Here is a 12,971-nt window from a genome sequence, read left to right on the forward strand (position 1 = left end):
ACTCTCTCTCCCTCCTTCTGTGAGCAGACACTAGGATGGATGGAAGAACACTTGCCTGAGGTAATGAGAAATGTGCAATTGTGGTGCCTTACAAAACTGAAAGCTCTTCACCTTTTTCAAGTTTCATATCTTTTACCTGTGAAATCATATGTGCAAATATGCATTAGGAAATTAGGTTTTCTCCTTGATATGATATTTTAAGTAATAGTTTCCTTCCTTCCAACTTAATGAAATGTACAAAAAAATGTTGAGTATATCCAATACACCACTTTGGATTATCTGTTTATTTTATTATCTTTAAGTGAATTTAAAATACATATTTGTAGAAAAGAGACAGTCATGTAGATAATTTTGTCCATAAAATATAGACAAATTTTGTCAAATTTGCTCTACTGTTTATATGAACCAATCCTGAATACATTTGTACACTCATGTCTGTGTGCCTGCTTATAAAGTTATGAGGTGCCTACCAGAGGTGACCGCTCAGTTAGTGTTTCAGCCTGCTGGAAGTCTTTATTTCAGATGATTGGGATTACACTCAGGTATTTGAGGATCCAGGTGCAGCTCTGTGTATCCAGATCATGGGGTATTTGAAGATAATACCACATTGTGGCATCTTGTTTGGTTGCTGCAGGGGAGTTTCACAGGAGTAAGCTATTAGTTGAACAGAAGCTGAGATAAGTTTGTTGGGGCATCTTGATTTTGGGTTCCTAGAACAGAACTGGATAATGTTCCATGGGCTTCTTTGTCAAGTGGATCAAATTCTAGTTAAATCTGAAATTGCCTCAGCAAGAATACAAGATTGAGGAGCCTTTGTCACAGTATTGTATGCACATTGCAAAAGATTTTGAGCCAGTCTTATCATTGTCCTAATCTTTTGTTAACGAATTAAGTAAATTTTATTGATTTTACTCTTTTTAATTATTTTTTTAAAAACAAAACTGAAATGATGATGAAAATGAAAAACACAGTAGGTCAAATAAAGAGTTTATCAAAGAGTTTATTGGAGAGCCTCGTCAATAGGATGGGTTATGTGAAACACAGAATATCATGATATGAACACAAAACAGAGATTTGGATCATTCAATCAAGTCAATAATAAAACATTAACATGCATGAATCGGGCATACCAGGACTTTGTCAAGACATCATAAAAAGGTAAATCCTATGTATTATAGGCACACAAGAAGAAGAACTTCACACATAAAACATAAAAATATATTTTAGTAAAGTCATAGAAGAAAATTTCTCAACTCTAAGGAAAGATACTTATCTAGATACAAAATTATATGGAATGCCAAGCAGATAGAACCAAATTAGAAATTCTCCACAAGGGGCTGTAGAGATGGCTAAGTGGTGAGGGGCACGTGTTGCTCAAGAACCTGGGTTTGATTCCCTGCACCCATATGGTGGCTCACAATCATTTTGAATTCTAGTCCCTGGGGACCAAATGCCCCCTTCTGACTTCTGTGAGTACCAGGTACCTAGATGGTACACATATATACCTGCTGACAGAATATTTGTGTGTAAAACAAAATAAAATATTTTAAGACTGAAACTCCCATGGTACAATATAGTAAAAACATTAGATATGCTGAACAGAGAAAGTATATTGAAGGCTGCAAAAGAGAAGATCCAAATCGCAAATAAAGGCAGGCCCATTAGAATAACTTCTGGATTTTCAGTCCAAGTCATCTAAGCAAGAAGGACTTAGACTGATGTCCAATAAATCTAGGAAACAAACACCCAACACAGTCTAACATGTGCAACAAAACTATCTTTCATAATTTATAGTGATGGAAGCAGGCTAAAGGGATCCATGACTCCACACTCAGCCCCCCAGAGCCTAAGTCTTAAGAGAAAGGCAAACACACTCAAGGACTAGAAGAGGAAATACTATGTAATGTTCTGCTATTCATCAAGTGAAGAAGACTGAGAAAGTCCCAAACTACACAGAATGGTCAAAGTGATGCAGAACAATATATACCATGTCAGTAATAAATCTGAGTGCCAGCTTTAAGTTCACCAATCAAAAGACACCCAATAGCTAATAGAATTAGAAAACAGAATTTCTTTTTGCTGCTTGCAAGAAACACACATCATTGCATGAGATAAGCAACCTCTTCGGGTGAAAAGATAGAACATAGAATTCCAAACAAATGAAACCAGATAAAAAGTAGGCATTGCTATTCTAATAGCTGGAAAACTGCACTTCAAGCCAATAGAGTTGTTTCATATTGGTCAAAGGATTATTCTATCAAGAGGAATTTATAATTCTATGTATACATACCACAAGATCATCTAATTTCATAAAGTAAATATTATATCTTTAAAAAAACAGTTTCACCCTAGCATAGTAATAGTAGGTAACTTCAACATTATATTGTCACTCATTAGACAGATAAGCTATACAAAAATTAATAAGGAAACACTGGGATTAAATAACAATTTAGATCAGATGGTCCTAACAGATGTCTACAAAATATTCTACCCAATTCCAAAAATTACATATTCTTCTCAGAAGTTCATGAAACCTTCAACAAAGAAATACAAAACCTTTAGCAAGTGATGTTTGGAAAGCTGGATATCTGTAAGTAGAAGAATCAAATGTGATCCTTCTACTAATGAATTCCAAGTGGATCCCAGATCCCCATGTTAGACCTGAACCATCTAGAACATAGCTTCTCAGCCTTCCTAATGCTGTGACTCTTTAATACAGTTCCCCATGTTGTGGTGCCTCCAACCATAAAATTGTTTTTAGTGACACTTCATAACTGTAGTTTTGCTACTGTCATGAACCAAAATGTAAATATCTGTGTTTTCTGATGGTCTCAGGTGATTCCAGTTAAGGATCATTTGGCTACCAAAAGGGCCTCAACCCAGGTTGAGAACTTCTGCTCTAGAAGGATAAGTAGAGAATGCACTTCAGGAAATAAGACCAACAGTCAACAAGTGGGGCCTCATGAGATTAAAAATGTTTGACAGCAAAACAAAATTAAGATTGACTGAAGCAGTTAAAACATATTTTCAAACCACTTTCCATAGCTGTCAAGGACATGCACATTAAAATTAAGGTTTCATTTTATCCCAGTGCAAATGCAAAATGGATAATATCAAGAGAAAAAAACGCAACAAGGTGGGGATACAGAGAACCAGGCACCCTCATGAACTGTTGGTAGGGACTAAAAAAATGGGTATAGCTCCTGTGGAAATTAATGTGTTCGTTCTTTAGAAAGCTAGAAGTAGATCTACCATATTATCCAGTGCTAGCATCCTAGGCATATATGCAAATAACTATTTCCTACAAAAGAGACAGTTTCTCATAGGTAGTTACAGGACAGGGAAACAGCCTAGATACCCATCACCTGTTGAATGAATATTGAAAATATGGTACCTATATACAGTGGTATTGTGCTCAGCCGTAAAAAAGGGATTAGGAAATTTGCAGGTAAATTGATGGAGCTGGGAAACATTCTACTGGACAGTCTAACCCAGACCCAGAAAGACTAATGTCTCATGCTTTCATGTAATATGTGGATCTGGGCATAGAATCTTTGGATTTGTGCGTTTATTTTGAAGTGTTGGTAGAACCTAAGAATCGAGGAAGAGACCATTAGTCTTCACCAGTGATGGGGGGGGGGGGAAGAAAGATCTTAAGGGAATGGTTATAGTAAAATACAGGTGATATGAAGATAGAAACGAAATAATGGGGAGGGGATCATAAGTGGGGGGAGGCTGGGCAGAAGAGCACCAAAACTTCATGGTAAGACCCTACTGCTGTAGGCTCCATCCACATTTACTGCAGGTCATAGGTAGACTGAGGTGGTCATGAGAAGAAAACAGATAAAATTCAGAGGCCAGAGCTCAATTGCTGTCTCCTCTGAGTGAACAGTTTCATCTTAGAATCTTAGGAAAGGACAGGCTTTAAGATGAGACATGTGTTTATCTGCATTGTGTGTAGTTTCCCCTGGGCTGATTGACCTAACACTCCATTCTCTATGAGCAGTAATAAAGCAACGCACTAGATGTCACTGGTATCTGATTCTCAAAACGGGTAGAGCTTTGGCGGGAAAGAGGATGTTGCTTCCGACTCTAGCTGCAAGAAAATGATCTGTTCCTTCAGTCTTCCACACATGAGTATTTAAATTTCCCTTGCACGGTTTAAACCTAGTTAATAAGACAAACTGGAGAAATGGTGTAATAAAAGTTGAGGTGATTTCAGAATTAATTTACACAACAGAGAAACCTTATAGTATAGAAAAATCTAGTTGGGGGTTGGGGAAGAGATACCTCAGTGGTTAAAAGCACTGGCCGCTCTTTCAGAGGACATAAATTCAATTCTCAGCATGTGCATGGTAGCTCACAATTGTCTGTAACCCCTATTCCAGGGGATCCAACACCCTCACACACACATATATGCAGTCAAATCACCAATACACACACACACACACACACACACACACACACACACAAGACTTGTGGCCTAGTATTATTGGTTTTGTCACATGAGGTAAGGTGTGTTTACCTTAAGGTTACTTTAAAGTGTCTTACTTACTGAGTCCACAGAGGTCATGCCCAAGGTCTCACTCGCAGTGCTAGGTTAGCACTCTACTGCAGTGATTCATGCTCAGTTCCCAAACTGAGTTAGGAATGACTTTAGTAAGGAACACTCTATTTTTGAGCACTTTGGTAGCTTTTTAGAATAAGCGAGTGTGTTTATGAGTTTGGGGGATCTGCTTTAGGGCAGATCTTTCTGTACAGGGTTAAGGACTGGTGAATGGATTCAAGGTTGTAACAAAAGAGCTCATTCTTGGTGGACAGGAATGAAGGGTCAAAACCATCAAGGGTGAGTGTAGTCTCTTCAAATGTTTATAGTAAAATTTTGTAATGCAATTTTTAGTAACACTGAAAGGTTTTATCACCTGTCTGTCGCTTCAGAATGTAAACAACCAATTTATAAAAGACATGTAAATTACAAAAACGTTGTTTAGGTTTTACAGCTGAATATAATTAAATTGTAAGTAAGAAATTGGATTTCTTAAATATGCCAAAGCCTTCAAAGGATGACCTGGAGATCTTTTACTTTTTATATAAAATTATTTTGCCCGTTATTTTTATTGTAAGTAATTTTGCTCTGTAACCTGTCACACTTGGAAAGTGTTTGATCATTTTTTATTGCACCTGTCTTACAGCAAAATATCATTGTAGACAGAATGCATATTTACATATCTTCAATGGCCGTTTCTTCACTAGGAGTTAACATTAACTGAAGACACTATCAATGTAGAGTTTGAGTTGCTGTTATGGGCAGTCATTTGGCTTTAGACCTGTGTAACGGAATTCTCTAATAGCTGTTGGTAGATTGGACTGACCTGACTTCAGGAGCTTGCTGCCACCTTTGTCAGAAGAATAGAATTCTAAGCTTCATACCCTGAGGGAGGAGAAAGAGATTTGTGAGCCTTAAGAAAAAAGTTACAGCTAAAGCAACTTTTGCATGATTTTACGCATCACCTCAAGAATTCTATAACAGGTCACGTGGCTTGTGATTTCTGTGGCAAACCCAGTTTAACTTTATAGTTTCCATTCCTTGCCTCTCTATTAACCAAGTAGCTTAAGAACCTACATCTATCTCTCCGACTCTGTCCTTCTCCCCATTCCTCTCCTCCTTTCTAACCTCTCTCCCTTTCAAAGTCAACATTTCTAGAGACAAATAAGTTAAACAGTAAAAGAGCATACTATGTTATCCACTTGTTTAATATTTTAATATTCATTACTTTCTTTTATGTTTCCAATCACTACCTTTCAGATGCCAAGAAATATAAGCACATAACAATAACCCCGGGGATGGTATATATTGCTTCTAATGCATGTCAGGAACTTTCTGGGGACTCAGCTGAGTCTCAGGGTTGAGAAAGTAATCTAATAATTCCTAAACAAAGGGACATGCTGTAATCTCAGAAGGCAGAGTATGGCAATAGTGAAACATAGGTTCAATATTGTTAACCTTGTGTGCCAGGTCCTTAGAACAGTGCTATTTGTTCGTAAAGAAATCAGGTTGAATAAGAACTGAAGTAAACGGCTCTAGGGACGACAGCAGGCAGAATGTCAGACAGCAATTCTTTTATAATGCTGGTTCTGAAAGTGTGGGTCAATACAAAGCCGAGAAACTGGGGTGTAGATGCAAAAGAAGACTCGTTATAGGAACTATGAATCCTGTCTGCAGATCCTGTCCGGACTCACCCAACTGCAGTGTGTGTGATCAGTCCCCAGTGGTCACACCAGCACTGGGAAGGCTCCTCTTGATTGTCAGCTGTGTTGGTTTTAGACTTGCCATGGGAACACATTCCTGGGTGTTTGTATGAAGGCATTTCCATAAAGAGTTAACCCGAAGACACAAGCTGAATATAGACTGTGGGCAGCAGTGTTTCCCCGGCTGGGGTTCCAGATTGAGTGAGAAGGACCAGAGGCTCTGAGCAATAGCAGCCATCTCTGCTTCCTGACTGGAGCGGGTTCTCGTTCCCATGCCTTCTCTAGCACAGCAGACGTCATCCCTTCTTATTTGGCGATTCAGGAGGAGCCCCTCTTGCCTTTGTCAAGGATTTTGTCATAGCTACGAGGCAGTGACTAATACAGTCATCTAGTGTGAATGAGTTTTTAATGTTCATTCCATGTTTTTGTTAGAAGACTCACTTTCAAGATTAATATTGGCATTCGTTGTAGTCTGGGAGAGGAAGAATGGTGAGGCAGGTCAGGGGTGGAACAGAGATTTTAAGATGTATTCACACCATGATGGTCTCAGATTTAGACTACTTTACAATTCTGTACTTATTAACAACATTTATTAGTGATGTACTTTTGAATATGCAAGCATGCCAACTTGTTGATAGCACTTCTTACTACAGCTGATGTCTGTTATGGAGGACATTCTATGCACACATTGTGTGCTGTTGGCTGAGAGCAAAAGTGTTCTATTTCTATGGAGCTCGTGGTTACGGAATTGGTCACACAGTAGGGCCAGAATGACTGCAGAACAGATAATGTAGAATCCAGAAAACAAACAAATAACAGCACCACCACACACATATATACACATAAGACATACACACATACACACAGATACACACAATGACACATACAGGCATACACATACATAAACATACATAGATACACAGACACACATATAACATACTTCCACACATAAGACACATACACATATACACACATATACACACATAGACACATAGATACAGACAGACATGCACACATATATAAACATACACATACACACATACACACAGATACACACATTGACACATAGATACAGATACACATGCGCACATAAACATACACACAGATACACAGACACATAGGCACACAGATACATACACACACACACACACACACACACACACACACACACACACAGAGAGAGAGAGAGAGAGAGAGAGAGAGAGAGAGAGAGAGAGAGAGAGAGAAGCTGCAGTTCATATCCCCTCCCAGTTTTATGTTTGTTGTGGAGAAATTTTAATTTTTTTGGTTATGTGATATAGTGAGAGAAGCCACTTACTGTTCCGGAAAGGACAGGTACAACGTATGTACTTTCAGTCCGACAAAGGCCACTTCTATTCTTGGTACGGAAGGTAAGCGTTATGGGGGATTTTGAATACAGCTTTAAGGAGCCTCATGGAAGCAAAGTAAGTTTTCTTTTGAAAATCAGCTTGAGTCTTTGTAACAAATCAGGGTGCTTCATTGCAGTGTCAGGAGCACCACCGGCCACTCCTGAGAAACAATCTCAAGTAATGAAAATCATGATTTAAATTACACGAGAGAAGTAAATAAAATACAGCGTAAGGCGATCCAGTAAATGAAGACACCCTTCCTTAAGTCCTGCCTTAGTAAGGCAGCGGACAAGAGGTTTCAGTCTGTGCACATACAGATAAAAAGACAGGATTGCTGGTGCATACCTTCCTCTCCCGCCTAACCCTATGCAAAAGCTATTGTGTCTTCCTGAGGAGGGCGGGGCACCACCGCTTCTATTTCCTAGGTCTGCTTTTGAAAAGGGAACTTGGGAAAGGAAGTTGAAGGCCAAACTTTCCACATTCCATACAGGTTTTAGAGCAGCCCGCTCTGAATTGCTCAGAGGCGGGGGTGGGGGGGGTTGGGGGGGTTGGGGATGTCGATAGAGGCCTGAAGGGGGTGGGGGAGGGGGAGAGGGACCACAGTTGTGTTGTCCTGACCACGGAGCAGCCCCTCTCCCTGCCTCCTGCTCTGGTAGCCTGCAGATTTTACCCTAGCAGAGTGCAGTGAAGGCCAATGGGCTCCCCAAAGGGGTTTATTTATTTATAACGGAGGGAGAATGTGAGTCTATAGGTACTCTGGAAGACAAAGGCGATCTGGGAATAAGTAAGTAAAAGAGAAATGAATCTTTGGGATTAGAGTGCCGAGAGATGCACAAATCGTGGTTTAGGACACGGGCATGTGGAACTTCGATGTAGCAAAAGGAAGCTGAGTGTGGATGTAGAGGAAAAGAACAGGAAGTCCCAAGTGAGTTTTGGGAGTTAGTTCAGGCAGGTAGTCATAAGGAAGAGGAGTGATTTTTAAAAACTTGTTTCATTTTGAGATAATTGTAGGCGTGCTTGAGTTTCTGAGACTTACTATACAGACAGTCTCTTTGCCATACAGTGACTCAGATTGTCTTGCAGAGCCATAGAGAGTATTTTCAGCCAGACATTAGCTTTCAGGGAGTCAGGGAGGAGAAAGTACACCTTTCATCCTGCTGCTGTAGGCTGTCCATGGAGAGCCACGCCCACTTTCCCTTTGCTCCCACTTTCCTCCTAACCCCAGAAAAGTACAAGTGTGTTCTGTTCTATAAGATAATTGACCAGAGAGCAATTAGTTCCAGGTAAATTTTTTTTTTTTTTTTTTTTGCAGCAATTTAAAATTTTAAAGGAGTCTTACACAACTGGGCCAACATCAGCCAAAGAATATATTAAGTACTATGCAATTCTTCTTTTTATTTCCACATGAGTACATGCTGCTGCTGCTGCTGCTGCTGGTGTGTGTGTGTGTGTGTGTGTGTGTGTGTGTGTGTGCGTGTGTGCATGTGGAGGAGCGAGGACAACTTGTGGGACCTGGTTCTTTCCTTCTACCATGTAGGTTCCAGGGATCAATTCGGGTTCTCTGACTGCGGTTGCCACTGATAATTCATAATATAAATATGATACCCAGTTTTAGGTATTTTTGGGGAAAAAATGACACAAATTCATGCTAGTAGCTGGGCTGGTCTTGAAGTCATGATTTTCTTGCCTTCAGTAACCGAGGTTACAGAAGTGTGCCACTGTGCTTGGCAATAAATTAGAAACGTCTCATAAAGATGCTCACTGATAAAGCAAGGAGAAAACCTGATCCACCACTTAAAGCACACTCAGCCAAAAGAGGTGCTTAGGGACTTCCTTCAGAAAATATTATAGATTCAGGGGGAAAAATTACAAATAAAAAGGAGGATGAAATGTCTTATCATCTGTAGAAATTAGTTAGAATAAATCTTTTTTTTTTCTTCATGTGAATGTCCACACCCTTAACTAGTCGGGCTTTGGGGGAGTGTAGTAGGCTCTGTAGTTTTGGGGAATGTTCTCTGGAGGGTTGGAGATTTGAGTGAGGTAGGCAAGTGTCTCTGGAGACAGCTCATCTTATATGGAGAGACCTGATGCAGATGTGGGAGCAAACAAGGACAAGCATCGGTTGGATACAGAACCAAGCTTGCTCTGTTGGGAATGGTACCCAAGTACCTGTGAGTGGGCAGAGATAGTAGGAGAGTAGTTTTGCAAGTTGTCTGAACAGCAACATCAGCTGGGGAGCTTTAAAATTGGCCAGTGTTTCAGCTTATCCTTAGAGAGTATGACTGTGACTCAACTGGTTTAATGTAAAGTCTTAGTGCCAGGATTTCTCGTAGCGGGATCCCATGTGCTCCTAAACTATAGGCAAGGTGACAGAAGACTCTTTAAAAGTGGATCTAGTTGTTACTGTAAAACTGATGACTTAAACACTTATGTACTGTGACTTTTAAAAGTATGTGAGTTGGAATAAATAAGTCAGAGCACATATGAGACAGCTAAAATAAAAGAAAAGCAAAAATGTTTCTTGAGGAGCTCTTGGCTATACTTTGACTCAACTTGGGGGACATCTGAAATATGCTGCCTTTATATCCGGGCTGACTCTATTGAAGACATCAGGCATTTTTTAAACATAAGAAGAACCTATTGTGTGCTAAGGGTCAATCATTACTGAAGCAACAGGAGATATTACAAGACAGTGGCAAGTGCCTAAAATACATTGCTTATCTCATTGGGAGCACTGACTGAGCTCAGAATCCCTGGCAAGCAATACGAGGGGAAACAGGTAATGCAGTTTTCATTTTCCGGATGAAGTGCACAAAAAAGCTATTCTTCAGAGATGACATATTTTTGGAATGAGACTCAAGATGGAAATTTCCCGGGATGGCCCTCATGTAAGGTCTTGAATGCTGACTTTTGGTGTCATCCAAAGCCTTACAAAAGACACTGGCACACTGTTAGAATGAACACCTCTTGCAGAGACATGTTAGGAATACAGATCTTGCATATCCAAAGTAGGTCAGTGAAGCAATTGCTGGCTTGATAAAGAACCAAGACCTGAGAGAAGACCTTTTATTCTTAATCCAATTTTGGTATAAATTGGTTAATCCTTACGATTCATTTTCACATCTGGTTTGTGGCTCACAGAGCAACAGGGAGTATTCCTGAGCTCTGGTTTTGACAGGGTCTCAGTGTTCTAGGAAGAGATCTTTATTAAGATCCACTTCAACTGTGGCCTAGTTTCTTGTTAGTTATACAAGTTAATTCATTGCCTGAATAAGGCTGATGAAAGTAGGGTAAGAAACTTAAAAAAACAGGCTACACCAGAGATGTTCAGAGAAGGGAGCACTTGACTCTCTCTTTAGGGCATGAAGAGAGACATTAAGCCTTCCTAGGACATGTGTCTTGGAGTATGGGTTTTGTTGTAACCAATATAGACTAAGTGCTCTGTAGGGATCAAAAGAGACTTTCTGAAATAACTTTCTTCCAGAGCTTGGTAAAATGAAAGTAGAAAAAGGATTGAACAGTCAAGTTTATTTAGGCATTAATTAGTTCCTTCAGTTTTGTCCCTGAAAAGTCTTCTTGGTACTGTGTAGATTGTCCCAAAGCTATCTGCATTTTAATGCTTATTCCACTTGACCAAGAAGTGCTGCCTAGTCATATACTCAGGACTTCATCAGAACCTTCCCATTTTAATTAGTAATATAAAAGAGAGCCAGTGATTGAGCAGGGGAAGGGAGAAGAGAGAGAGGATGAGAGGCCAGAGGACAGGGGAGGACCTAGGAGAGAAGTTCCAAGATGGACCTCCAGAAGGATGAATTAGATCCAGGTGGGCTTAATTGATGTTAAGTAGTTACGAACACTTTAAGGATTGTATGGGTCTAATATCTCATGTAGAAGGGCAGTTTGTATCTTTGTCTATTTGATGAAATCTTGTTGTGTAGAGGGTTTGTGGACTGGGAGTTTGGTATATAAACTTGTATGAAAAGCCATCAGGCAATGGAGTTTTTGTGTTTGTGTTGAGTTTGGGGGTAAAGAAACACCCTGGATAAAGGCAGAGTAAAATGGCCAGTGGAAGGGAGTCTCATGGACAGAGTGAGACTATGGGGGCCATTAAAGAGATAAGCATTTTATTTTTAAATATTTACTGCAACAGTACTGTCTTGCTGAAGTATCTGTATTGATTGGTTCAGGACCCTCTTGAGTTTCTAGGTGACTGTCCTACTGAGATTCTGATAAAAACCTGTTAAATTAATGAAGAATAAGAAGAAATGAATAATTTTCATCACAAAGTGGCCTCATATTGAGAGTTCTTAGTTCTGCACATCAAAATATACAACGGACAAGTTCTTTGACATCTTTGTGCCCCATTCGGGTCATCCATAAATTGAGGGCACTACTGTTATGAACTGACGATGTTGTTTTAAGAATAAACTATTGCTTGCCAAATGTTTTCTATACCCCTTGATGCTCAGGAATCACTTGGTACAATTCATCTCAGTATTACAGTTTCAGCTACTCAGGAGGCAGAGGCTGGAAGATTACAAGGTCAAGGTCTACCTAGAAAACTTTGTGAGACCTTGTTTTATAAGGAAAAGTACAGAGGGTTAGGGTTTACATCAGAGTTAGAATGCTTGCTGTGTACGCATAAAAACCCGGGTTCAACTCAAAGTGCTAAATAAATGAATAAATAATATTGTGTAAAAGAAAGGAAGACAAGAAATAAAAGAAAGCTCTTTTATGTGGGTAGCTAGACTCCTCCTCCCTTTTCAACTGTTTCTTCATGTCTGGAGTCTTATAGAAAGGATTCTTAGGCAAGCAAAATATTATTACTAAGAGATTAAAGGGTTAAGGTGAGACAGTGTAGCATTCTGCCTCAAGAAAAACATAAATGTGTTATTTAATGTATTTTGAATATTACATGAATTATTTTAGTTGAACTAAGGAGACATCAAATACAAGAGTAATTGCCAAGTTCCTAAATCTGTGAAACTGTGTTATTTGTCAAAAACTTGGAGATCATATATCCTTTCTCATCTGCAGACAGTGGAAATTTTCTGGAAAATTTGGAAAGAGCCATAATAAGGCAAAACACTGGTATCGCTTGGCTCTTACATAGATCCTTTCTCTGGAAGAGGGAAACAGCATTTATCCACAGTGACTGATTCTAAAACCACTCAGCAATGATGGTCCTGACATGACACTTGAAATGGCTTAGGAAATAGCTAAGTAGCCTGGAAACACATACAAAATCTTGTGTGTTGACACAAAGCGCTGTAAGGGGACAGCTGCTGATCCTCTGTGTTCCTAAGGACACCTGGAAGAAACCACCAAGCTCTGGTGCTAATCTTAAAGCCA

Source organism: Micromys minutus (assembly GCF_963924665.1).
Source record: "Micromys minutus genome assembly, chromosome: 5".
Classification (NCBI taxonomy): Eukaryota; Metazoa; Chordata; class Mammalia; order Rodentia; family Muridae; genus Micromys; species Micromys minutus.